This window comes from Notamacropus eugenii, chromosome 7, assembly GCF_028372415.1.
Source record: "Notamacropus eugenii isolate mMacEug1 chromosome 7, mMacEug1.pri_v2, whole genome shotgun sequence".
NCBI lineage: Eukaryota > Metazoa > Chordata > Mammalia > Diprotodontia > Macropodidae > Notamacropus > Notamacropus eugenii.
Window position 1 is genome coordinate 107250127 of NC_092878.1, and position 27347 is coordinate 107277473.

At 34.2% G+C, this 27347-nt stretch overlaps 1 pseudogene; it reads right to left on the reverse strand.

The window, feature by feature from the left end:
- Positions 1-18886: 18886 nt before the first annotated feature.
- Positions 18887-19433, reverse strand: LOC140513420 (ADP-ribosylation factor 1 pseudogene; annotated as a pseudogene).
- Between the last annotated feature and the right edge of the window lie 7914 nt (positions 19434-27347).

Here is a 27347-nt window from a genome sequence, read left to right on the forward strand (position 1 = left end):
GAGATGGCATACAATCTTATGTAGGTTCTGCACATACTTTCCTATTAAATACATATTGCATAGAAGAATTAAAATGAATGGGAGAAACCATAAAACAAAACAAAACATAATACAAAATAAAATGGTTTCTTTCTATCTGTGATCCAATTCCATAGTTCTTTCTCTGTATGTGGAAGGCATTTTGTCTTAAGAGCCCATTGGAAATTATTTAATTTCATGCATTTCAATGAAGTACTAAGTCTACCAGAAAAAATTCCTCACACACTGTAGTTATTACTGTGTATAGAGTTCTCCTGGTTCTGCTCCTTTCACTCAGCACTGTTCATATAAGTTTTTCCAGATTTTTCTGAAGTCCTCCTATTCATCATTTCTCATAGGACAATAGTATTCCATTGCATTTGTATATCACAACTTGTTCAACTATTCCCCAATTGATGGGCATCCCTTTGATTTCCAGTTTTTGACCAACACAAAGAGAGCTGGTATAAATATTTTTTACATGTGGGACCCTTTCCAATTTCTGTGATCTTTTGGGGTAGAGTCCTAGAAGAGATATTGTTGGGTCAAGGAGTATGCACATTTTTGTAGCACCTTTGGGCATAGTTCCAAATTGCTCTCCAGAATAGTTGGATCAGCTCACAGCTCCACCAGTAATGACTTAGTGTTCCAACTCTCCCACATATTCTCCAACATTTATCTTTCTGTTTAAGCCATGCTAGCCAATCTGATTGGTGTGATGTGGTACCTCAGAGTTGTGTTGATTTGAATCTCTTTAATAAATAGTGATTTAGAGCATTTTTTCATATGATTATAGATAGATTTAGAAAATAATTTTTAAAAATTAGAATGAAACAAATGGAAGCTAATGATTTTATGAGAAACCAAGATATTAAAAAAAAAAACAAAACCAAAAGAATGAAAAAAATAGAAGACAATGTGAAATATCTCACTGGAAAAAAAAAACTGACCTGGAAAATAGATCCAGGAGAAACAACTTAAAAATTATGGGACTACCTGAAAGCCATGATCAAAAAAGGATCCTAGAAATCATCTTTCATGAAATTACCAAGGAAAACTGCCCTGACATTCTAGAAACAGGGGGTAAAATAAATATTGAAAGAATCCACCTATCATCTCTTGAAAATAAAAACCCAAATTCCAGGGTTCCCAGATCAAGGAGAAAATATTGCAAGCAGCCAGAAAGAAACAATTCCAGTATTGTGGAAATGGAACCAGGATAACACAAGATCAAGCAGCTTTTACATTAAGAGTTGGAAGGGCTTGGAATATGACACTCCAGAAGTCAAAGGAACTAGGACTAAAACCAAGAATCACCTACCCAGAAAAACCGAGTATGATATTTCAGGGGGAAAATGGTCATTTAATTAATTAGAGGACTTTCAAGCGTTCTTGATGGAGCTGAATAGAAAATTTGACTTACAAACACAAGAATCAAGAGAACTATGAAAATGTAAACAGGAAAGAGAAGTCATAAGGGACTTACTAAAATTGAATTGTTTACATTCCTACATGGAATGATAATATTTGCAACTTTTGAAACTTTTCTCAGTATTTGGGTAGTTGGGAGGATTACAAATATATATATATATATATATATATATATATATATATATATATATATATATATATATATATAGACAGAGAGAAAGAGGGGGAGAGAGAGAGAGAGAGAGAGAGAGAGAGAGAGAGAGAGAGAGAGAGAGAGAGAGAGAGAGAGGACACAGGTTGAGTTGAATAGGGAGGGATGACATCTAAAAAATTAAATTAAATTAAGGAGTAGAAAAGGAATATATTGGAAGGAGAAAAGGAGAAATGGAATGGGGCAAATTATTTCTCATAAAAGAGTTAAGAAAAAGCTTTTTCAGTGGAGGGAAAGAGGGGTGAGGTGTGAGCGACAATGTGAAGCTTACTCTCCTTACATTTGTCTTAAGGAGTGTATAACATGCACGCTCAATTTGGTATGAAAATCTTACACTACAAGAAAGTAGAGGAGAATGAAATAAATGGGATGTGGAGGAGATGGTAGAAGGGAAGGCAAATGGGAAGAGGGAGTAATTAGAAGGAAACACTTTTAGGGAGGTATAGGTTCAAAAGAGAGTAGAATAAATGGGGGGGTCAGGATAGGATGGAGGGAAATATAGTTAGTCTTTCACACCATGACTATTATGGAAGTCTTTTGCATAACTGCACATGTATAACCTATATTGAATTGCTTTCCTTCTCATTGGGGATGTGTGGGGAGGGAGGGAGAGAAGTTGCAACTCAAAGTTTTAGGAAACAATGTTGAGAATTACTTTTGTATGCAACTGGGAAATAAGAAGCACAGATAATGGGACAGAGGAATCTATGTTACCCTGCAAGAAAAGAAAGAAGATGGGGATAAAGGAAAGGAGGGGTGTGATAGAAGGGAGGGCAGATTGGGGAAAGAGATAATCAGAATGCACAGTGTTATGAGGTCACGGAGGGGAGAGATGCGGAGAAAATTTGGAACTCAAAATCTTGTGGAAATAAATGATGAAAACTAAAAATAAATTATTAAAAGAATTAAAAGGGAAAAAAATCAGAATACTTCCATGTATGCTTTTCTTCTTGACTAAGTCCTGATTCTATCAGTTAGCATTTTTGGGTTATCAGAAGCAAAGCTAATACTTTATCCAGTCAACATCTAGCTGGCATACAATTCCATGAAATTTATTGAAAACATTTTCATATTTTTTTGCATTTCCTTTTCTCTGAGCCAGTAAAATCTGAAAAGGGTGACCCAAAAAGCAAAACAAACAAACAAAATCAAACAAATAAAAAGCTTAAAATAGAAACAAAATATTTAAATCCTAAGAAGGTTAAATGACAAATAACTTTTTCAATATTACTCCAATTTAAAGCAGGGTTTTTAGGTCCTGTGACTACAAGATACTACAAGGTACTTTCTTCCTTGATGTTCTCTGTTAAAAGAGATTTAAAACAAGATGCAATTCAAGAGACACATTGTTTTGTGGAGCTTCACTATTTGTGTATTTTCCAGATATATGAGATTGCCTTTTTGTCCACCTCTGTCTGTGAATGGATGCAATGAGACCTTGACATGATATATCCATGTTCCCATACTTTCTCTTGCCTTGGGTTCAAATATCTAGCCCATAAAAATTTCAACAATTCTTTAGATTAGAACTTTAGATAACTGGCCAAAATTGTTCAGGAAGCAGTTGGATTTGAGCCTGCTAGCTATGGTCATATGACCTGAAATTAATAGTACCACTTTAGAAGCAGTTTCAAGGAATATTCTGTGCTACAGAAGATGTGCTGTCCCAATTCAGTCCATGGGGCTGTATGAACTGAGGTACTAAGATTACCTGTCTCTTGATCTGCATCTCTTCATTGACTGGATCTGTAAAAGAAACAGTCCTAGAGGAGAAAATCAAAACAGAAAATATTCATGACCACACTTTCATTTTCCTTTCAAGGATTCTGACTAATTTTTGTGGAAAGAATAAAAAGAAGCCTAGACAATGTCATAATTATTGACTCCATCCTTGTATGTAAGTTAATGCACTTTTTCTAATCCTGCCCTTGCTAATTTACTTTTATCTAGCAGTTATCGACATTATGATGTATGCAGTGAGAATCTACATCCTCATTCATATCATTGAAAGGAGTGAAGGCAAGACATCATTTCAGAGCAGTCAGGGACAGTCCATATATTCAGCTTTCTGGTACTTTTCCAGTGGTTTATGAACTTGATCATTCATGGGCAACTGAATTAGAGGGTGGAAGTACAGTCAAAAAATATTCTAACTTATTCTGACCCTGGTCAATACATAACATTTGTAGAAACATCTTTCCAGTGATTACGTCTGGATCATATTTTGGGGAGAAATATCTATTTCATCAGGAGGAACTAGAATTCTTGGGGCATATGAAAGACCTATGCTTGTGCTTTGGTGTTACAGACAAGCTTATGTAAAGTTGTGACAAGGCAGGGGTGGAAATGGTCAATGGCCAAATTATACGTATATGAAAAAGGTCATCAGTATTTTTAATGAAAAGCAGAAAAGAATAACAAGAAGAGAAAGGGACACAAACAGGGCAATTTTGTGTCTACTTTGTCAACATATATGTGTGTGTGTGTGTACAGGCATACATATGTGTGTACACCGAGATGGATGGATAGATTGATGATAGATTTCTTAGAATGATATTTAAAGAAGAGATCACAATATCTTGTACAATCCTCTTTATTATTTTTCTTTTTATATTGGAATATTTATATTTATTGATAATTATTAATTTCATGGGAAAAATAATTTTTTTTATGAGGGCAATCAATCGAATTGGGTCCCACAAGACGCAGTAGAACTACCTAGTATAATTTAGGATGTTTCAAGATATTCCCATGATTTAAAATTGTATTTTTCCATAAACTGTTTTTCCTCCTGTCTCTGTCCCTTCAAGGATTTACTCAGAAGCTGGAACTCTTTCAGTGGACCATAGTACTGAAAACTGAAACTGAATTTAGGGAGATAAAGTAGGTGTTCATCTGTGCAAATGTGCCTGGAATCACAAAAGACATTTGTAACAAGTCAGTACTTTTCTCCCCTCTCTTACATATTGTTCAAGGATAATGTCACATGCAAAGAAACCACACCATATGGGAAAAAGATTTGCTACAAATTCAGGCATCATGGTACAGTATGGTGCCATCATTTGAAGGGAACTCAGAACTCCATCACAGTGCAGCTGGACTATAACAATCAGGAGCTATTCCAACATGCCCAGATGTTAAACCAGTGGCATAGAAAGTAGGTGTTCATTTTTTTTAAATGAATTCACACACAAAAAAAATAAAAATGAATTCACAACTTAATCATCTAGAACCTACACTACTGCAATCATTGAACCAACAGTTTATCCTGGCACCCAGAGTCTGCCATTTTCCCCTTCCTAATCACCTGGATACTTAACTCTAGCTAAACTTCATAAAGTTAATCTGACAACAACAAATATGGTGTAGGACCACTTAGGACCATTTATCTGCCATCTGAGCAGGAGAAACTCCAAATATAAGAAGGAGAAATGTCAGCTCCCCTACTTTTTCTTCAAACTAAGATATATTCTGTTCTTCTGGAAAGACCCTGAGGCAAAGTACAGAGATTATACCACAATGGCCTGGCAGGTCATCTAGGACTTGTGTGTTATTAAACAATTTTCTCAAAGACTCTGGTTGACCTCATCAAGTAACATCAGTTCTTTTAATTTGTTCAATAAGATGAATCCCTTGCTCAAAGAAAAGACCCATTATGGAGACTCCAAGATTATCATAATCTTTATAGTGGATTTCAATCAGAGTTGCCACTATCCTAAGGATATGACTTCATCTTTTGATATTGTGTGTTATCACAGAGATGGTTTACCTTTTCCCCAGAACTAGTTCTCCTACTATATTCAGCACCATACTTTTTGAGATCTTCCAGATATATGGCTTTCTCTCCTATTTAATGTAAGGTCAGAGACTCCTACTTTATAAAACTTTGGTGGGGGGGGTGTCAATCTCTCTAGTGCTCTCCAAGCTAATGCTTGTATCTCCACTACCAATACTCTTTAATCTAATAGAAAATTATAAAAATCCAACCAGCTTCTATAAACATACATTTGATGCTTTATTTAAAAATAGCAAAGGGATGAGGGAAGAGGGGATAGTCAAACAAAAGACTTTAGAGTATCAGTTCTGGAGGTAATTTTGTGACATAATTAGAAGGATGATACACAAATATTTATAAATGAAATCTTTAATTGCTAAGAGTCAGCATGCTTTTATTAAGAATGGGTCATGCTAGATATGATTTTATATGACAATATAATTTTACATCTTTCTTTCACTCCTCACATATCTGCTTGATAGGCAGAACGTGGCAGCATCATTTAAAAATTTGATTTCAACGAGGAAACTGATTTTATTTTTGTATCATCCTTACCATTAATATGAGAAATGTGTTAGATTTTAATTCTGTTTGATTTATACCTAGCTGAATGCCTTGGTTTCATATATGATTAGTAATAGACCAGGACTATACTGAATATAGATCTCTAGAAGATTTTCCTAAGGATCTATATTTGGTTGTTTGCCATTCAAGTTTATTTTCTTTTTAAATTAATGTCATAGATGAAGGCATATATAATACACTTAACAGATTTATGAATGATACTAAGCTGAGAATTTACTATTATGTTGTCAAAACCAACATCTAAAAATATCAACATTGGCTAGAATAGTAGATCAAAAATAATGAGATGAAATTGAAAAGCAAAAACACTTTTATTTTTAAAATTGATTATAGAATTTACTATTAGAATAAAATTGACTATTGTCATTCCAAGGATGATCAGACCCAGCCAGATCTTTATGATCTGTAGTGTTTAATGGACTTCACATTCAATAGGAGATCATATGGCATGGATGTCAGGAAAGCTATGATAATGTTAGAAACATTAAGAGAAATAAAATATCCTGACCAAGGGAAGTGATGCCCACCTATCTCCATTTCTATCCAACTCCACATACCTATACTTTCCAGGCAGGACCACAGGTAGATTGCTGTTTTTAGTTCTGAAAGTCTTATATGATCAGGGGAATGAACAGTAGCTCTAACTGTAGACATAAAAAAGATGGAAGCTTTGGAAGAAAAGATTGAGTCAGACAAATGATATGATCTGCAATGCTCCCAACGTATTTCCTCTTAATCTAATTTTAAAACTTCATCCTTTCCTCATTCCCAACTGCCAACACTTGCTGGAGTAGGAATACTCCAGAAAACATTTTTTTCCACCTGTTTTAGGTCTCATCATTTTGTGTTCTGAAGACACTAGAACACCAACCTCATCTGAATTTTTATTTTATTCTTTCTCACTATAAAGAATTATCATTCCTTACAGATATATATATATATATATATATATGTGTGTGTGTGTGTGTGTGTGTGTGTGTGTGTATGTGTGTGTGTGTGTGTATGTATGTATATTTGCCTAGTCATTTCCATATGTTGGCCTTGTTTCAGAGAAATTTAGCAAAAATGGTATCAAAGCCATCTCTAACATTTAGAAAGAACGGCAAAAAAAAGAATAAGAAGAACCTTGGATCCAACACACTATGTTCCTACCATCCAAGAGAATTAGTAGAGGCCTTCTTCCAATATTGTCTGATCCACATGTTTCCTTCAAGAGAAGTTTTCATGGAAGCAGTGGAGAGCAGTCTAGATAAAGTTACAATGGGGAAAATTAGATAAGGATACCATTCTTATATGCCATTAAATAAAATATGCTCCAGTCAGTAGGAAGACCAGGAAAGCACATTATCTCAGACTTTGTTTAGAAGGTGACTTCTTTACAATTGTCCCAATTTCTGAAACTTCTACCTGACCTAAGTCTTCAGGACTTTTGTTCTAAATACTGGACCTCTGATTTCTCAGAGCAACTTACATCTGGTTCTAAATGAGCATCAGACTACTTCTGAACTCTTTCTCAAATTGGGGATGATCAATTTTCAGCATATTCCAGCTTCATAATCAGAAATACCTCAAGCAGAAAGTAGAAGACCTTGAGCTGAGAAGCAAAAATGAAGGGTGGGAGGGGGCATGCCTGTGCCAGTCACTTACAAGACATAGCTGGAGTACCATTTTACACTTAGATGCTCCAGTGAAAAAAAACAGTTCATGTTAATATGTAATGTCCATAGACAGAAACCTCTGACAGAGATAACCCAATTTCTTTTGTTCTTGCTTCATAACTGAGGTAAATAAAAGTAGAAGTACGGAAAGGTGTGGAGTTTCATGGGCTTGGACAACCTCAGAGAGAACAGGGAGAAGTGCTGGATCTGTAATTTCATTGGAATACAGAACTCCCAAGTAGAGAAATATCCCTTTACCAGTGCAGCTGGTTACTTGTTCTAAAATTTACCATTTTAAGCAGTTGTCATGTTAAACAGAGCTTAAGTGACTTGCCCATGATCACATAGTCAGTATATGTCGGAGGCGAAACTTATACTTAGAACTTTCTTATTCTGAGGCCAGCTCCCTATCCACCATACAATGGAGCTTCTTTAACAATTTAATATGATTTAAAAAAAAATTTTCCTCCAGGTGCATAATAAAGAAATTTATTATTTCTTCCTTTTACTAACCCATTTTATGAGTTAAGATCATATTGAAGTGGTCTGTCCATCTGGGAAGCAACTAGGGATTTACATCCTATCTTTGTGTTCTCAAGACTTTGAGAGAAATTTGGGTGGGTGACCATTAGGTTATTTTTTCTTTTCCCTTTTTTATGGGTAATGAGAGGGAATCAGAGAAATGGTTTATGCTACTCTGATTGCTTGGGGATATACTTTTTGTGAGAAGAAAAGTTGATATTAACTATATTTCTGTGTAAGAGTGGATCTATAAAGCTTCATTTCTCTCAAAGTACAAACACCAGGGTGACAAAGATGGGATCACAGTCACAAAACTTTTAGGGTTTGGCACACCTACAGCCCAGTCCTGAAGACTTGAAGAGTTAAGTGGCGGCTACTGGAACATTTTGTGCACTGTTGTCTTCCATTCTAAATGCTAACAATGCTTTTCTACTTCATAGACAAAAATGAAACCTGATGTGTATGAGATTGAAGAGAAAGGAAGGAAATTTGGAGCATGATAGATACCAAGAAGCACTGAAAAGAGAAGTGATACAAAGACATGGAAGATGTGGCAGACTGGAAAGTGCTAGATTTAAAGTCAGAAAAAAATAAACTCAGTCCAAATTCTACTTGTCACAACTAAGTGACTTCTTTCACTCCCCCAATGACTCATCTGTAAAGTAAGAAAACTGAACTAGATGGCTTTAGAGGTCCTTTCTATTCTTCTGTGATTTCACAACAGCAAGTAATATGGAAAGTGTTCAAATTTTGGAAGTAGAAGGCAAGATTCAAATTCTGATACTGCTGTTAATTTCCTGTGTGATCTTGGGTGGTTTGGTTAATAGCTCCAAGTTTTAATTTCTTCATCTGTAAAATGAAGGATATGTGGCCTCAAATGTTCCTGATATCTCTAAATTTATGATCTTCTGAAATAGGTAGAGAAGAAAAGATGAATGAGTTTCAGGAGAAAGAGAGCAAGAGTAAGAACAAGAAGAGTCATGGGGTAGAAGGGCAGTTCTACATGCAATTTTCTTTTTATATTCCTTCCCTGAGTTCCTAGAACCTGTGACTCTACCTCCTGTATAATGAAGTTTATCACAGTTAAGTGATTTGATGAATGGTGTTGGAAAAGGGATTCCGATTTTCAGTTATTCTTAAGTAAGAAAAAATGTTTAATCCTAGAACTTTCTTCGATTCTTATACACACAGAGGAATTCATACATATACACACAGAAACTAATGTATATATAATAACTCATTAATGAATTCATAAATACTTTGGAAATAACAGAGTCACACTGGAAAGAAGATAAGAAGGAAGGATTAAAGGAGGGAGGGAAGGAAATAGAGGGAGGAAGGAAAAAGGAAAACATTAAGTCTTCATGAGGGTACTGTGCTAAATACTAGGATTACTCAGAAAAGCAAATACAGCACAATGAAACAACACAAAAACAATCCCTTCCCTCAAAGACCATATATTCTATTTAGATTAGTGAACGTATGTCAAAACTCAAACAAAAATGGGCCATTGTCTGGTATGCCATCCCTTTTCATAGTGCATGATGTGAAATGATGATGTTTCATACACAAATACTTTCTTTGCAATATATTTGATGAACCACAGCCAACAATCCTCTTGAAATATCAAGGCAGCTTTGTATATGCAAAAATTCAAAGAAATAATTTAGTCCATTGCAGTTGGTTTTATTATCAATTCCACTTCATTGATGTAGCCTTATTTCCTACCGATCCTGTGTGTATTTCCTACTTAAATATTTGTTCTAATTATTTCTTTTTCATCAGGCAGTCAGGGTTGTTGAAAGATATCACAAGAGACTGAATTCTACAATTTGCCAATCAAATGTTATTTAATAATTCATTTGTCATTAATAATTGCAATTTCATGCCTATTTAACTATTCTACCACCTGTTTTCTCTTTCTTTTTTTTTTTTACCTCTAACTTACAAGGACAATGTCATTCAAGCTTTAATGTATAAATGCCTCATTGTAGACGGATGAGATAACCTTGATACCAAATGCCTGAAGAAGTAACCTTTTGATTAAGGCACATGTATTATCCCTCCTTGATGCACAGTAAAATTTTATCCTTTAAATTATTCAATAAAGCATAATTTGTGAATAATATATATACACACAGATATGTACACAATAAGATATTATATTACTTGCCCAAGAGAATAAAGCTGGAAGTGCTTAAGCCCAGGTCTTTTTGATTTCAAGGATCTCCTTCTAACCACTAAGTCATAAAGATTCTTAACATATTGTGATGAATATGGGGGGAGGGAAAAATATATATTTACTAACACAAAATTTACCCAGATTTCAGATTTTTGAGTCAGGTCAACACCAGATCCAGAAGTATATATAACATGCTAGATATGGCATCTCAAAACCTGTATTTAAATCACAGTTTTGCCACTTGTAAGGGACATTACTCTGGATAAGCTCTTTGAATGGCAGGTAGAGAAAATAATAATTATCTCACAGGCTTGATTTGAAGACCAAGAGAAATCAATAATGTAAAGTGATTTAGATACCTTAAAACACTACAAAAATGCTAGTTCCTATATCAAGATTGATTTTAAAATTCAATTCACAGAGTCTAATAAGCACTTATTACCTTCAGGAATTTAAGCAAGATGCTGAGGGTACAAAGACAAAAATGAAAAAATATTGTCCTCAGGTAGGTTGTAAGCATTCTATTTGGGTGTGCATCAATCAACAAATCAACCAAAGAACAGTAAGATCTTTCTGTTAGATGTTATTATGGAGATAAGGAGAAAAACTGAAATCAATCCCTGCCCTCTAAAAGCTTACATTCCAACGAGGGAATCAACATGTATAATGCAAATATGTACAAGATACATGCAAAGCAGTCGTAAGGTGACCTGGGAAGTTAAGGTGCTAGTACATGAGGTGATTTGGAAAGACCTTCTGCAGAAGATGGCATTGAAGCTGAGCACAGAGAGAAGCCAGGTATTAAAAAGTGGTGAAAAGGAGAGAGAACATTCTAAGCAAGTTGTATAGCCAGTACAAAGGCACAGAGATTGCTTATCATATGTAAGGTACATCAATCAAGTATCCAGTATGCCTAGACTTGAAGAGTTTGGGAAGGTTGTGTTAAGAGCAATAGTCTAAGACCTCACTCCCACAAGCTAAAAGGTATGAAAATTATCCTTGTGATATAATTGGATCAGAGGGCTAAGGTTCTAACTACTGACACTTTCCTATCTTAGCATGCTTATTTGTGGGTATAAAGGCAACCACACTGACATGCAGGATGGCTGGTAGCATAGGCTTGTAGATCTGCTTTATAGGAAAGGCAGATGTTTAAAGGGTCAACAATCTTTTTAAATTCTATTCACTGGTTCAGGGAAAAGTCAGCATCCTGAACTTCAGAGAAAACACAAAGAAAACATATGCAGAGAAATAAAGACCAAAAGGCAGGGCTCTACTGCCTGATACATTCCTGGATCAAAAGAGCCTTTACATCTGAGCAGTAAGGAGTGTGAAAATAGGGCTACTCAGAGTCTCAACCAGGTCCTTCTCATAAGTGAGCCCCAAAAGCAAAATACCAACTCAGAGTGTATGCACTTCTCAGAGCCAGAAGGCATCACAGCCCTCCAGATTCGGTGCCTAATCACCTTTGCACCAAAAGGTGTGAAAACCTTCCTACAAGTAAGCATTCCCTAAGCAAGCTTCCCTTAATGGTATCCACTTGAGGCCTATTAACAGGCCGGGAAGATCTTCAATCCCATTAACATTACAGTGGGCCAATCCAGAGGCAGGAAATTGTAGCCCAAGTGAAAAAATGAGTACTTTTCTGACCGTATTTTCCCCTTTATAGCTAACTCTTGCTATGTTTTGTTAACTGTTAGATGGTCTATCAGTCTCCCATTTCATTCCATTGTGGAATCTGAGACCAGCTACAAGAGTAATATTGAAGAAGATTACCAAAAAGATAGCAAGAGTATGGGTGGAATATACAAGCATACTTTGAGGATAGAGGGGAGAATTTCCATCAGTCCTTGACTTTTCCCTTCACCAGCGAATTTAGCCCACACTCTGCATGGGTATGTAAAACAGTATAAACATAACAGCTGATGTGGATGTAATAAAATGCTAAATTATCTGATGTTAACAATTAGATAATACAATGACATATATTATATTACATTATAAATGGAAATGATTTTAAGAAAGGGATAGATTAATGTAAGTTGTCATCTCCAAGGAAGAATTTACACAGGAATGAAATAGGATGAGAATAAATGGAAATCATGGAGAACTGGTAGAAAGCATTAATAAAGATAGAAAAATAGGAATGTATAGCTTTATTTTTATATTCTCCTTAATCCTATCAGTATTTGCACTGTCAAACAAGTGTCCATTTCTAAATTATTTCTTCCTTCGATTTAAATTAGTCTCTATGGGATGCCTTCCATCCCTCAGTTGATTCCCCCATCTCCTCTGCTGACTTTGGGTCCTATTCTTATTCTCTAATATAGGTGGTCTCCTGCTTTCTATCTAAGATATTATTCTTTTCTCATTCTAAAGACACTTCTTAGATAGCTTTATGAAGCTCATAGCTTCATAGCTTCATCCAGCATTTCAGTGTTCATAACTTATAAATCACTTTTCAGCCCTGATTTCTGTGCTGTACTCTCCAGTACCCTGTTTCTAACTGCCTACTGGGTACTTTTATTTGATATTTCAGCAAATTTAACATGTCGTAAATTGAACTTATCATCTCCCCTGCAAACCTCTGAATTCTGGCTTCTCTTTTTGTTAGTAGAACAACCATGTCCAAGGAAGCTACAGTAAGACATGAAATGAAATCTTATATTAGAGTGGTGGAAAGAGATGAAGAAGAAATGATGAATCAAATAGAATGAGTGACAAAATGTTTGGGACTGGTGAGAGGTAGGAGAAGCAGGGATAGAGAAAAATCACAAAATATAAAAAATGCATAGCAAAGAATTTTGGGGAGAGAATATCATATATTAGATCATCTTTAAAATTAAAATTCAAAGAAATATATTTGATTTTTAAGAACACTCCTAAAAAACAAAATCTGAGACTGAATTTAGGTGAAAAAAAATTGCTAAAAGCAAGGTATATAACAAAAATGTGAGAGAAATCCTTGATTTTTATTTCTATTTTAGAGAGTGTTGAGGAAACGTATTATGATGCTTCATCTTCAGAAGAGTAAATTGTAATTTAGGTCAAAGGTCATGGGATTTAAAGCTGAGATTTGGAATTATGTTTTTTTCTGAAATACTAAAGTTATTAGATATCTGAGTGGGGGAAGCAGAGAGTGAAAAAAATGCAATGTTAAATATTTTGCTCTCGTTTGGAAAATTTATGTGGTAAAAATCTGTAGGTGAAATCATCTGAGTCAAAAAATACATATTTTCTTTAAACAAATGCTCAATATATATCCAGCAAGCAAGGAAAATTTCCACATTTATGTTCAATGCTTAGTTTTTTTAAAGATTACATCTGTCCAAATGACACTAAATGTTGCCCTTCATCATTTGACAGTTCCTAAATTAATATTATGCAAATGCAAAAGCATTTATGGAATGTTCTATCTTTTTTCAAAATTTTGCCATTTCATTTATTTGGTTTTAAGGGTTTGTAACATGGGACCCAGATTCATTGGTGTTCAAGCTACTGCAAAATATCTCAAATACTACTGATTGAACAAAATTTGGCTTTTATGCGGAACTAGATGGGTGAAGAATACTAATGTAGTCATAAAGGATTTGGAAACTACAACTATTTGTCATTTGCCAAGCTGTGTTTACAGAATGGCAGAAAAGTACTGTAAAGGGGTGATTCTCTCAAAATCTGTTTCTATGGTCCATTATTTTTAGCACAAAAAAATTTCCTATGACCCATAATAAATAAAATATGATGTGAAACACTGTCTAAAGCCTTAACCTTGCTGCATATAATTATTGATATAAGAGCTGACTCCATTTAGAATTATGGAGAAGGAGGCAAGATTACAAGTGGGAATTTTTCAATTTGCTGCAATAAGAGACATAATAAATTATATATCTACCAAGTCCCCATGCACCAAAAAGGAAACTGAATTATTTTGTAAAGCACAGGAGGATGTTTCACTCTGAATCCACTCCCATCTAGCACATTCTTACCCTTACTAAAACAAGTTTAAGCAAGAAGTAATAATGATTCCTGTACTACATTATGTTTAAGTAGGTTCCGAATTGATGGACCTGGGCTATAATTCATGGCTGAATTTGTAAGTTTGGATTTCTATTGGTTCAGTGTAGAAGAGTGACATGAGAAATGGACTTGAAATCAGAGCAACTATGTTCAAATCCTATCTCAGAGAGACTGAGAAAATTGAAAGTTCAATTGTTGATATCATAAAATAGATTTCCATTTAGGTATCAGTTGAACTACATAAATAATTCCTATCCTAGGTTCATCAAATACACACATGTGTATGTATGCATGTATGTATATATGCACACACATATATATATAATGTATGTGAATATGCACACACAAACATATGTGTATATATTTCACACATATTATATACATATATGTGAAATTATATTTAGATAAATTTGCTTTCCTTTATAAGTTGATATATGTTATTCTATTCATTTAAAAACATTATGCTAAGTGGTTAACATGCTTTTACTAGACTGTTAAAGGAGTGCATTATACAGCAAATTGTTATGATTCCCTGGACCAGATGGAAGAAACTTCTGAGATTCTCTGATTCTCTGATCTAACCATTTTATTAGCACCTTAGTAAATATGAACAAATTTAGACTTAGGACTTATTAGTCCTAATTTTGAGAACCATTTGTGAAGTTGTTTAGTTTTCCTGAAAATCTATAAAAAGTTTAACTTCAAATTTTCCACTTTATCTTCTCATTTCTGTGAGGATTGTGCTTTTAGATTCAACATGATTTACTCTACCCTGGAATTGTTTACTAATACTTGTCAAGGATTCTATAAAGAGTATAAGTCTTTCATAGAGTGATAGTACTTCATATACTTCAAAGAGTATAAGTTCTGCATTAATGAAGCCAGTCTAGTACAAAATTTTCGAGTGTAATATGCCTTGGGGGAAGAGTGTTAACAACTGGATTTTTCTCTTTTGGACCAGGCTTAGCATATCATTGGCAAAGGGTGACTATCAATAAGAAAAACCCTCTATTGATGCAGATAGGCAAACACTTGTCATACCTTTTATAAAAAGAAAGAGATTTTTGTTTTATTTTAGTTGTATGAAAACTGCTGAATTTGTATAATGTTGTGTAGTTTTCATAGCATTTTTGTATCTATATCCATTGCATCTCGTAATCACCCATGGATATGTTGTTAAATTATTTCAATAGTGTCCAACTCTTCATGACCCCATTCTGGGGTTTTCTTCGGTAAAAATACTGTAGTGGCCTGCCATTTCTTTGTCTAGCACATTTTACAGCTGGAGAATTGAGACAGAGTTTAGGTTGACTTAGGTTCACAGAGATAGCAAACTTCTGACACCAGATTTGAATTCATGAAGATGAGCCTTCCTAATTCCAAGTCAATTGCAAGAGCTTTCATTTTCCAGATGGGAACAAATACTCTCAGAAGAATTATATGGCTGAACAAAAATTAGACAAGCAGAAGAAATAGGAACTCAAAAGTTTATCTCTTGCCTCCAAGTTCAATATTCTCTCTATTGGCAGGTAGATAGATTGCTGGGCCTGGACTAAGGAAAACTTGAATTCAAATCTAGTCTTAGACCCTTACTAAAAATATGGTGCTTGACATGTCACTTACCCTCTCTTTGCCTCAGTTTCCTTAATATAAAATTAGGTTAAAAATAGTATCTGTTCTACCTCCCAAAATTTCTGTGAGGATCAAATTAGATATTTTTAAAGGAAAATTAGGAAAATACCTGGAATGTAGTAGCACTTAATAAATGTTTATTTTTTTCTCACTTTGCTCTGTAACACTGAAACCTTTTATAGGAAGGCTGAGGATGGAGTGGAAAAAATTATCTTTGTTCAGTTACTATCATGCTCAATCTATGAAAGTTGTGACTCAGAATTTAAATGGCCAAGTCTGTTGTATATAAATCTACAACTTGAGTTACTGAGCAGGAACAATGTTTTTCCCCCCATTCATTTTGTGAAATATCTAGAATAGAGTATGAATATCTGCCAGTGATGTAGATATTCTCTCCTCTTGTGCAGATTACAGCTTATCTACCCAAACACTTATGATTTTGTTAATACATTTTTAAAAATGGCTACACAACCTATCCTATCTATCTGTCATTCCTTACTCTTATTACACACCATCTCAGTTTTTGTAAAAATATTTCCATTAATAACATACATTATTCCTGGAGTCTTATATGCAAGTTTTATTGGTAACAAAGACTATAGCATATTTTTTTCACAGAATATTTTTCTCCTTTAATATTTGTTTGATAATTTCTTCTGGGGGGGGAGTTAAGTGGAGATCACCATCATTACTAAATCCCCAGTAGAACTACATTTGGACCAAAGGAGTATAATTAAGAGTAATAAAACAACACATTAATTTTGTCTAATCATGTGTATAATATTGGGTTCTTGTGCTCTATCGTACCTTGACTAAAAGAAGTATATTTCATCAATAATCTTATTGAATGAGTTTGATGATTAGATTTGATTGGTTTTTTGCCCTTTGTTATTTTTTTGGCATTTGTTTGTTTATGGGACAAATTTTATTTTTCTTTCCCTCTTAGTAACCTGAAATTTTGATTTTTTTGAGATTACAATATTGTATGAGTCAAGTTCGTGCTACAACATAACGGGGTGATGATATAAGGTTATTTAAAATAAAAATGAGCTTTAGAAGTAAGGAACACCTTAGGATCATTATAATTACTTGCTATTTTTCCAAAGGTAATCCAGCTTGTTCCCCTCTTCCTGATTCAGTTTTGGGCCCTGTTTAGAGCATCAAATACAGACAGTTCTATTTTACTGTTGTAGTGGTGAATTAACTCAATGGCTCCTCTTCAGTTCACAGCCTGAAAAATATGCATTCTTCATCCATTTTATCCTTCCTGTGTTGATTATTGGTGCCATTTTTTTTTTTTTGAGGTGGGCAGTGATCATGGATTTCAGTGAGGAAGACTTGAGGTGTTATGACAATCTTTTTTTTTTGTTGTTCAGATATTTTATTCTAATAGCTTTAATTGCAGTGCATGTTTGTCAAAATGAAAACTGAAAACAAGTATACAAAACGGTCTATTACTAATAGTGTATTGAAAGCAGTAAGAGTTTCCACAGTACCAAACAAAACAGTTCTGAGGTTTTCCTGAGATAAAGTTTAGCAGCTCCAGCTTCTTCAGTGTTTATCAAAATACAAAAGAAAAAAAAAAAGTAAAGATCTTTTTTTTTTTTCAGATGGCAAATCTGACCTTTGTAGTAATGAGGGGTAGTAAAGGACATTTCACACATATACGGATAGGGGAATTGTTCCAAAGCTGGAATGAATACTTCTAGAATGGAATGACTCCCCAAGCTCTCATGCTCAATTTATTTTCTTTCAAAACCTAGGCACCATAGAGAAATACCTGGTGTTCTTGACTGTTTTTGAAATATTTCCAGCCAAGCTTTGGGGCTAACATAGGCTGTGCTTACTGTGGAGAGGTTTCAAACAGAAGCACCACACACACACTTGACCAAAATTAAAAGGCTGATTTTTTTTGTTGTCCAAATACATGAGAAAGCACTTCTCAATATTTATAACCAGCCATAATTGTGTCCTTCCTAAGAGTTATTCAAGTGTGATGGAGAACTAATCACAGTCTGACCTGAACTGCAAGGGGGAAAAGTCTAGTTATAAATGGTTTATGATTGAAGATCTAATGCTCTCAATGTGCAGCCTGCTCTGAACCACAACCTCAAAGCTTTTTTCCTAATAAGTATCCATGTAAGCATAAATACAAGCAAAAACTCTATGAAATACATAAATATCCAAAGACATAGCGTTACATGGATCTCTATTTTAACCATGCAAAATTGATCACTTTTTGATTTTTATCATCATTTCTCAAGTTTCGAAAGAGAAACTGCAGACAAATTTACAATGGTCTGGTATTCAAGTTGTTACTGCAAAACCTACACTAAACATATTTCTCTGTTCTGTGTGTTCAAGTGTTTTACTTGTCTTTTTAAATTTTTTTTTACTATTTAAAAAAATACACTGAGTTCAGGTTAAAAACCAACCACCAAAATGGATCTCAACACAGATCTCACAAGCCAGTAGGAGTAGTAAGCATTCAGCTCTACTACTGCATGCTAACCCCCAACAGCCCAAGTGTCAATGTGTTTAAAATCCCTTCCCAGTACTAAATGGTGAGTTGATTTTTTTACAATAAAAAAAGCTGAGTAATATTGCATAGGAGTGCCACAAACTGGCCCATTGGAAACAAAAACTATTTTCATTAAGTAAGAAACCTGTTTTTAGGCCTGTATTTGCCACATGTACAGCATGGTGTAATACATACTGTGACAAGGGGCAGGAAAAAACAGCTTCCAGCACTCAGTACCATAAAGTAACAGTTTGCCACATGAGAATAAAGCAAAGGGTGAATAGGAAGAAATAAGATGGAGAGAAGGAAAGAGGGAAGAGGAATTTTTGCTGATTCATTTCTGGTTTTGGAACTGATTGGACAACCAGTCCAGTCCTTCATAAAGCCCATCCCCACCAGTGACACAGGTGGCTTGGATGTACCAGTTTCTGCAGCGAAGAGAATGCAGTCCAAGTTTATCTGTGATTTCAGCTGCATTCATGGTGCTGGGAAGATCCTGTTTGTTAGCAAACACTAATAAAACGACATCTCTAAGCTCATCCTCTGCCAACATTCTCATCAAATTCTTCTCGGGCCTCAATTGCTCATTTTCCATCATTACTGTCAGCTACAAAGATCAGTCCTTGTGTATTCTGGAAGTAATGGCACCACAGGGGCCAGATCTTGTCCTGGCCACCTACATCCCACACTGTGAAGCTAATGTTTTTGTATTCTACAGTTTCTACGTTGAAACCTATAGTGGAAATAGTAGTTACTATTTCACCAAGCTTCAGTTTGTGCAAAATAGTTGTCTTTCTTGGAGCATCCAGACCAACCATTAGGATCCACATGTCTTTTTTGCCAAACAGTCCCTTGAAAAGGTTAGCAAATATATTCCCCATAGTCCAAGAGTGATGTGTAAAACATTGGCAAAAGAAACCTCACTCCTGAGCCTCAGGTTTCCCATCTCCTCACCTGTGAGCGGCTGCTGCTCCTTCTTCTTTCTATTGGCTCTCCAGGTGTTGGTTTTACTCCTACAAGATAGGGGCTCCCAATGGCAGCCATCTCAGTGTGTTCTGACAATCTTCATAATGAGCAAAATGTTGTATTCAGACTAGAGGATCTTAAGGACATCTTCATCTTTAGAAAATCCATCTTCTATTTAGATTTTTCTTTGTTATTTCTCCATTGTAATAGTAAACACTTTTATAGAGGATATATCTACTCGTCTTATGCCTTAACTTTGATTTATTATGTAGAGTTATTAGATAAAATAAAAGCTGTATGACATAGAATATAGATATTTACAAACTGTGTATATTTGAACAAAATTATGCTGATTGTCTCTTTGAGTTAATCCTATATGACCTCAAAATATAAAAAGGAAACACTTTGCTGTGTCTCTTTTACTATTGTATTTTATTCTGCTGGGTCGTTTTTTTTTTGGTAGTCAGTGGAATTTTCATATAGCTCACTTACTTTGGTAACCAGGAAGGTATGTCCCATTTTGGAAAATATCTATTAAATTTTCTATTACATTATCATCAAGCATAGCCCTAATATATTCTTGTATCATTTTTATTTTTGCATTTCATAAAATTGAGAAAGGAAATGTATCTTAGAATCTTCCCCTTTCTAAGACCTGAACATCAATCCCTGTAACTTTAAAGTATTTCTGTTTCAACTTAGATTTCCATTGTTTATATTTTTATCTTACCTATTCATTATTTCTGACTTCATGCTCTTATTTGGCTTTCTCACCTAATGCTTATACTTAAATATTTTCCTATTTGAAAATCCTTTTATTTTAACCTAACTTTGCTTTGATCTGCACGTCTTTCTGCTCAATAAGAGAATCAATTTTTTGACTAAAGTTGTTTCTAGGTTTCTTTAATATTTTTAAAGGATAATAGGATCACATATTTAAAGGCAGAAGGAATTTAGAAGCCATTAAATCTCACCCTTTCATTTTATAGATAAGGAAACTGGAGGCACTAATTGGTGGCTGAGTAATTTGCCCTGGATCACAAAGCTAGGCAGTATTTGAACTCAGGGCTTTCCAATTTAAATCTCAACACCTGAACTTCTCCACAATTGTTGCTGAGATAATTTTTTTTTTTAATTGGCTAAACTTCTTTAATAAATGGCAACAACCAAAGTCAACACACTTATTTTTACTCATTTCCTATTTTTCAAAATCAGCAATTGACTCTGAAAGAATTCATACATCAGAACAATCTTTTCTTGTTTCACAAAAAAATGAATATTTTCATTAAATAAATCCTCGATACAACACTTCCATAATGAGCTCTCAGTAGATTAAATTACTATTTAATAATGATAGGCACAGCAGAGAGATACTTCCTACATGGTTTTTGAATGACCGTGGAACTCAATATACAAATATGAATTTAATTTATGTTGTCATCATACTGCTAAACAGAAAATAGTCTTACATTTACCTCATGGTGACATAAAAGTGAACCTGTGTCCTCGAACATTAACGTCTAGAGTGAAAAATAATTTTTTTCTAAAGTTCAGTTTCTTTTTCAGAAGGAATTTATGATCTAATCTGAATGGATGAATTACTGCTCATTGTATTCCCTGATAGGTTTGGGAAAATGTTAATTTGTCCCTGTTGTCAAGACAGGTGATATGGAAATTGATGTCTCTTTGATCAGGATTTAGTGATCCAAGTCATATACTCAAAGACCCTCATTTTAATATAACCCACCTCCCAGTGTGTTGACCAATCAGAGTTGATTGGCCCCGCATGGGAATACTTATTTGAAGTTCATATAACCCTGTATCCCCAAATCCAAAATCAAGCCCCTTGCTGGGAGGGGCTTAGCTCTGAACTGTAACTCCCATGCAATGTTGCCAAAGCAGCTTGACAGAAATTAAAATGTGGATACACACACCCTAATTTCATTTGTTTCTTTCTTAGAATAGGCTGTTTTAAAATTGGGGTTTGACACTAGGGAACACAATTTTACTAGGTCTTACCCAGCAGAAAGTTATTTCTGTTGTCCATACTAGTGACTTATTACCAGAAGTTTGAGCATTAGGTGAAACCTGTATCAGCATAGCACTCTTCCCAAACCATCTATCACCTAGGGAGCTAGGTGTTGTAGTGAATAGTCCTAGAGTTAAGATGACAAGTTCAGTTTTGATGTTGGACACTAATTACAGGAGTACACATGATGGGAAGAAATATCTGGCATCTAAAAAACTTGTGAAATATCAACAGATAACTAAAATACTTAGATTTTACTTTTTGATTTCCTACCTCCTCCTTTATCTTATTCTTCATGAACAGTGGTTCTCAGAAGCAAGTTCATAGACATGCCAACAAAGGCATAACTTATCCCTGACTTTTTCCCACATCAGTGACTCAACCTGACAATTCCTCCCTCTTTCAATACACAATTGTTATTAGAATGATTTGTTTTCCAGGCTAGTGAAGGAAAAGGAGTGACTAGATGTTATATTCTAGAAGATTAGGTATGGAACACAAAACTATGAAGGAGGGAAAACATCCTTGGACACTGAAAGTTTGCTTGATACAAAGTTGGGCTCAGCTTTCTCTTCTGTAAGTTCTCTATCAGGAGGGGAAGGGCTAGGCTAACTACCATTTCAAAACAGTCTTTGTGGGTTATGTTTGAAGTCTGTACCACAGTACAAAGTGAAGGGCTCTAAAAAACAATATTAGTAACAAGATGCAAATGACTGATAACACAAGAGAAAGATTGAAAGTTCAAAAATTTAAAAGAGAAAACCTTAGTAGAAACCTAATTTATAAGTCGATAAACCAATAGACATGATGATAGAAGGAAAGATGAATAAATGCTCAAAAAAAATCTAAGTCACCAGGACCAAAAAATATAATATAAAGTAACTGAAAAAACTAACCAAGAGGGTCAGGGGAGGTATTCTATAGGACCCCACAGATAAAAATCATCATAGTCTCCAGGATAGTACAAAGTTAAAGCACTCTGCTACTCTCTTAGTGGCTGGATAACTGATTAACTGTTATAATTTAACACAAATTTTCCCCTGGGACTGTGATTCTCATAGGTGAAATTTTCACTTATTTTCTTTCTCCCAAGTCTGCCATGCCACTTTCTGGCAATCTATGAACCAAGCTGCCTGTATTTTGGTATCCTTTTCCTCCTCTTCCATTTCATCTTCATCCCTTTTTTCTTCTTCCTCCTCCTTTTCCTTCTCCTCTTCTTTCTCCTCTTCAATTTCATCCCACTTGACAATCTAGTTCCTTTTTATAAGATAAGTTCTTTGAGAACATTAACCATTTTGCTTATTTTTGAATTTCCTCCCTTCCCCCATGTTTAGCATAGAGGTTGGCACTTAATAAGCATTTGTTAATTCATTCACTCATGCATTTATTTGAGAAATGTAGTTATGCAAAAGATTAAAATTAAGATCTGGTTTTCAACTTCTTTTCCTGAGGCATGGAATAGACCAGTAAAATTCCCCTTCAATGTTAGATGGTGTTTTATTACTGAATTTCCTTGCTTTTTTGGTATTAAGATGAATTGTATTAAGTAGTGTTTGAAATTACAGAACAATAACAGCCTTGGGCAGTCTTAAAATGATGAGTTTATTCCAATATTTTTGCTGCATGAAGTTTCTGAGTATGATGAATACTAGATTGTAAAAGCCACCCCTACTTACGACAGGACTTAAATGGGGGAGAAAAACAAACAACGTGCAAGTAAAAGGGCAGCCATGATAGATTTTGCTTTAATCTCTAGATCGAACCAATAATGTATGTCAGTTTCTTTCTTTGGAAGAAAAATTTTACAATGTTTAGGTCTATTAAAGGGAACAATTTTCTGTGTTTGACATTCTAGAAATCATAAAAAAGTATTTGCATCTTCCATCTTCTATCATGTGCAAAGTCAATGCTGAAATGAGATGTTCAATCTACAACTGTTAATAATGCTTTCTAAATCTTGCACCTGCAATACAGAGATTGCATTTGCCGTACTTTTAAAAAAGAAAAATACCCAGAGAAAAAAACAGCATTATGTTCTTTACCCTAACCTCACCCTCTACCACAGGGTGATTTAAGCCTAGCCATGACTGAAATTAAGGAAGTAGGATAAATTATCATTGGGTTTTCTTCCAGATATTTGAACATGGAAAAGTAAAATAAAAAAGGTATCAGTAGAATATGAAAGCTTTTTTTCTTTTTTAAATAAGATCCACATTACATAAAATTACGTAGGATAATATGATTTTTTAATTGCAGGAAAAAAACAATATTGTTCATAAACAAGATGAAAGTTAAAACCTATATCTTCATGTTATGAAAACAGAGGCTGTTTTGAAAGCTTTTAGCTTTCCTTCTCAAATTTTCCCCCATACTTCTTTGCTGTTCTCACCCTCTCTTTCCCTGCCACCCCTATTGTTATCCCAGATCTTTACCTGGATTTTTTAAATTCAAAATCTCTATCTCAGTTTGTACCTTCTTTCCAGCAACTTCTTTTCTTTCTTTAACCAACAATCAATCTATTAGCTCTGGGCAAGGGCCTATTATTTTACCAAGTATTTTAATTAGACTAAATAAAAGGGCAATATATTATAAACATCGGGCAGTACATCTGAGAACCTTCAACAGCTTCTCTTCCCCCACCTCCTAAATAGAACATACCTATACTACTATTTTCACTGTCTCTTTACCTCTTTTGTTTTTCTTTCTCCTCCTCTCAATGCACATATAAATACAGAGTAGATGGGAAGTAATCCCAGAAGAAAGGCCTGTATAGGGAGGATCAGAAAAGATTGAATGGAAAACTAGGAATTATGCCTGGTTGGTGAGTGACATAAAGCAATTTGCCTTGCTGCGTTTTCTTTGTTCAGAGAGAAATAAAACTGTATATTGATATTTCACTTTATTTGGGGCATATCAGAAATAAATCCAGAATTATTTCTAAGCTGTTAATATAGTACAAAGAGGAATAATCTAGAGTTAAATTAGTCATTTTTAAACATAGTATTATAGGAAAAATAATTAACTTTTTTTAAAACAGTCAGTGCTTTAAAAACCTGGTGAAAGTACATATATCTTCTCTATAGAAGTTCTTCATTTGCCAAACTCTGTTTCTACAAGTACTTGGAGGTTATTATCATTGACAATTGGAGTGAAGCTCAGCCATTCTTGTGATAACATCTGCTGTTTCCGACAAGGCTACTGACTTGTCTAATAAGAGATTGAAGAATATTGTAAGAGTTAATTCTTTTTCATGAACAATAAATGAAAAGAATAATTTACTTCTCTCACATCTCTAATTATGGAAATTTAAGAAGAGTAGAATGATCAGATCTATGGAGTTACTAATTATTTATAAGTCCTATCAGAGGCCCCAAATTTTTATTTCTGGTAGGTTTATGGTTCATTACCCTCTTGTTCCACAACTACTGCTTAAAGTCCTTTCTTAATATCTTCCTTTACATAGCTATTTTTTCATTGTGCAAATTTGGATCATTACATTTCTAAGCCAACTACTTAAAAGCATTAATGACATGAATGACACAATGTACCTTGAAATGTTTACCCTAAAGATGCTTATCTTTTCAGTTATATGAATTATAGAATTATGGAATTTAGAATGAACATAATTTAAGCATAATGAAGCTATAAATCAAAATATGATTATAAAATTTTCATAAATTATTTCAAACATAATGAATTATAGAAAGGAGATGGGGGAGAGACAGAGAGAGACAGAGAGAGAGAGAGAGAGAGAGAGAGAGAGAGAGAGAGAGAATGACAGATAATCCAGTGATAATTTTTGATGTCCAGATAAAGTCAGGGAAGGGAGACCTCTAGCAGGTTAGGGGAATACTCTTAGTGAAATTTTAGGACACTGATGAGAATTGATAAGATGATCAATCATGGATGAGTTGTGATAGCTGAATTTCTGAATTGATGAGGTCACAGATCAATGTGGGTATTTGAAAGTATTTCAAATGATGATATGAAGAGAAAGAGATATTACAGGATCTAATTTGAGGTTTGACCTTTAAATTTTTGTTATGTTTTTAGATTTATGTCAAGGAATTATATGTTCTATCCCTTTAAGGCACTTTTCATATAGATATTTTAATGAAGAAGCAAGCAGAAAAGGTATTTTTTTTTTTTGCATACAGGAAAAGATTTAAGATAATGATGTTATATATGAACATTAAAATAAAGTAGGAAAATAATTTGAATTAGTTAAAAAAACTGCTAATATGTGTATCAATAAAATACCTTTGAGATGGGATTTGAGAAGTTTTGCATAGAAAATGTATTTTCTTGGAAATCCTAAGATTCCAATAGCTTTAGGATGAGTGTGGAAATATGACTCTCTTGTATGAGAACAATTTGATATTTTAAAGTGGCAAAGAAAAGCTTTATTCATCATAAAATTTAAGAACTAGGAATGTACAAAACCATAGTTTCAAGAACATCAAGGATCATTTTGGAAATTTTGAAGTTATGAACAATATGTTACCTAATCTCATCTGAATATTACTATTTTGTGACTAAAGAGTGGAAAACTAAAACCAAAGTGAAAATCATATATGTACATATATCTATACAAACATACATATACACATAGATAGATGATAGATAGATAGATAGATAGATAGATAGATAGATAGATAGATAGATAGATAGATACATACATACATACATACATACATACATACATATTGGGGTATGATTAAAGAGGCCTAGAAATTTGGAAAATTATTAATTTTTCAATGAAAATGTGTGACTGAATCAGGAGGCTCCCATTTAAGCCACTGAAATCTGTTGCTTCTGGATACTGCAACTTAAAAGAAAAACCTGATACAGTAAGATTAGGAAAGAATTTTAGATAGATGAAAGAATCCTACAGGTACTGTTTGAGCTGTTGCAATTTGAGCCAATTAGATAACAAAAAGCTTCAGCTAAATAATCACTCCTCAGTGGTAGAGAACATTTACTTCATTTGTTAAAAATTTCAATGTTTCATTGTTATTAAAAACACTAGAAGGCATAGGAATAAATGGAACTTTTCTTAAAATAAGTAGCATCTATCTTAAAAAAATAGCCAGTATTATCTGTAATGAGGAAAAACTAGAACCCTTCCCAATAAGATCAGAGGTGAAACAAGTATGTAACAACTATTACTCAATCCTATACTTGAAATACTATCTATAGCATTAGGACAAGAAAAATAAATTGAAAATATAAGTAAGCTTATTTGATGATATACTCAGAAAACCCTACAGAATAAACTCAAAAAACAACTAGTTGGAACAATGAATAATTTGAGCAAAGTTGAAGGATATAAAATAAATCCTTATATATCATCAGCATTTCTACATATTTCCAAGAAAACGGAAGGAAGAAGTAGAAAGAGAAATTCCAATTCAAATAACAGCAGACAATATAAAATACATAGGAGTCTAACTGATAAGACAGGAACTATAAGAGCACAACTGCAAAACACTTCACATAAATAAAGACAGATCTAAAGAACTTGATGAATGGTGAATCAGTGTAATAGATAAGTACACAATATACAATAGCAAATGACTACAGTAATCGAGTTTTTGATAAACCCAAAGATCCAAGCTGTTGGGGTGAGGACTCAGAATACGACACAAATTACTGAGAAAAATGGAAAGTAATTTGCCAGAAACTAGGCATAAACCAACATCTCACACTATATACCAATATAAGGTTAAAAGAGGAACACGATTGGGACATAAACAGTGATAGTATAAACAAAGTAGGGGATCATGGAAGATTTTACCTG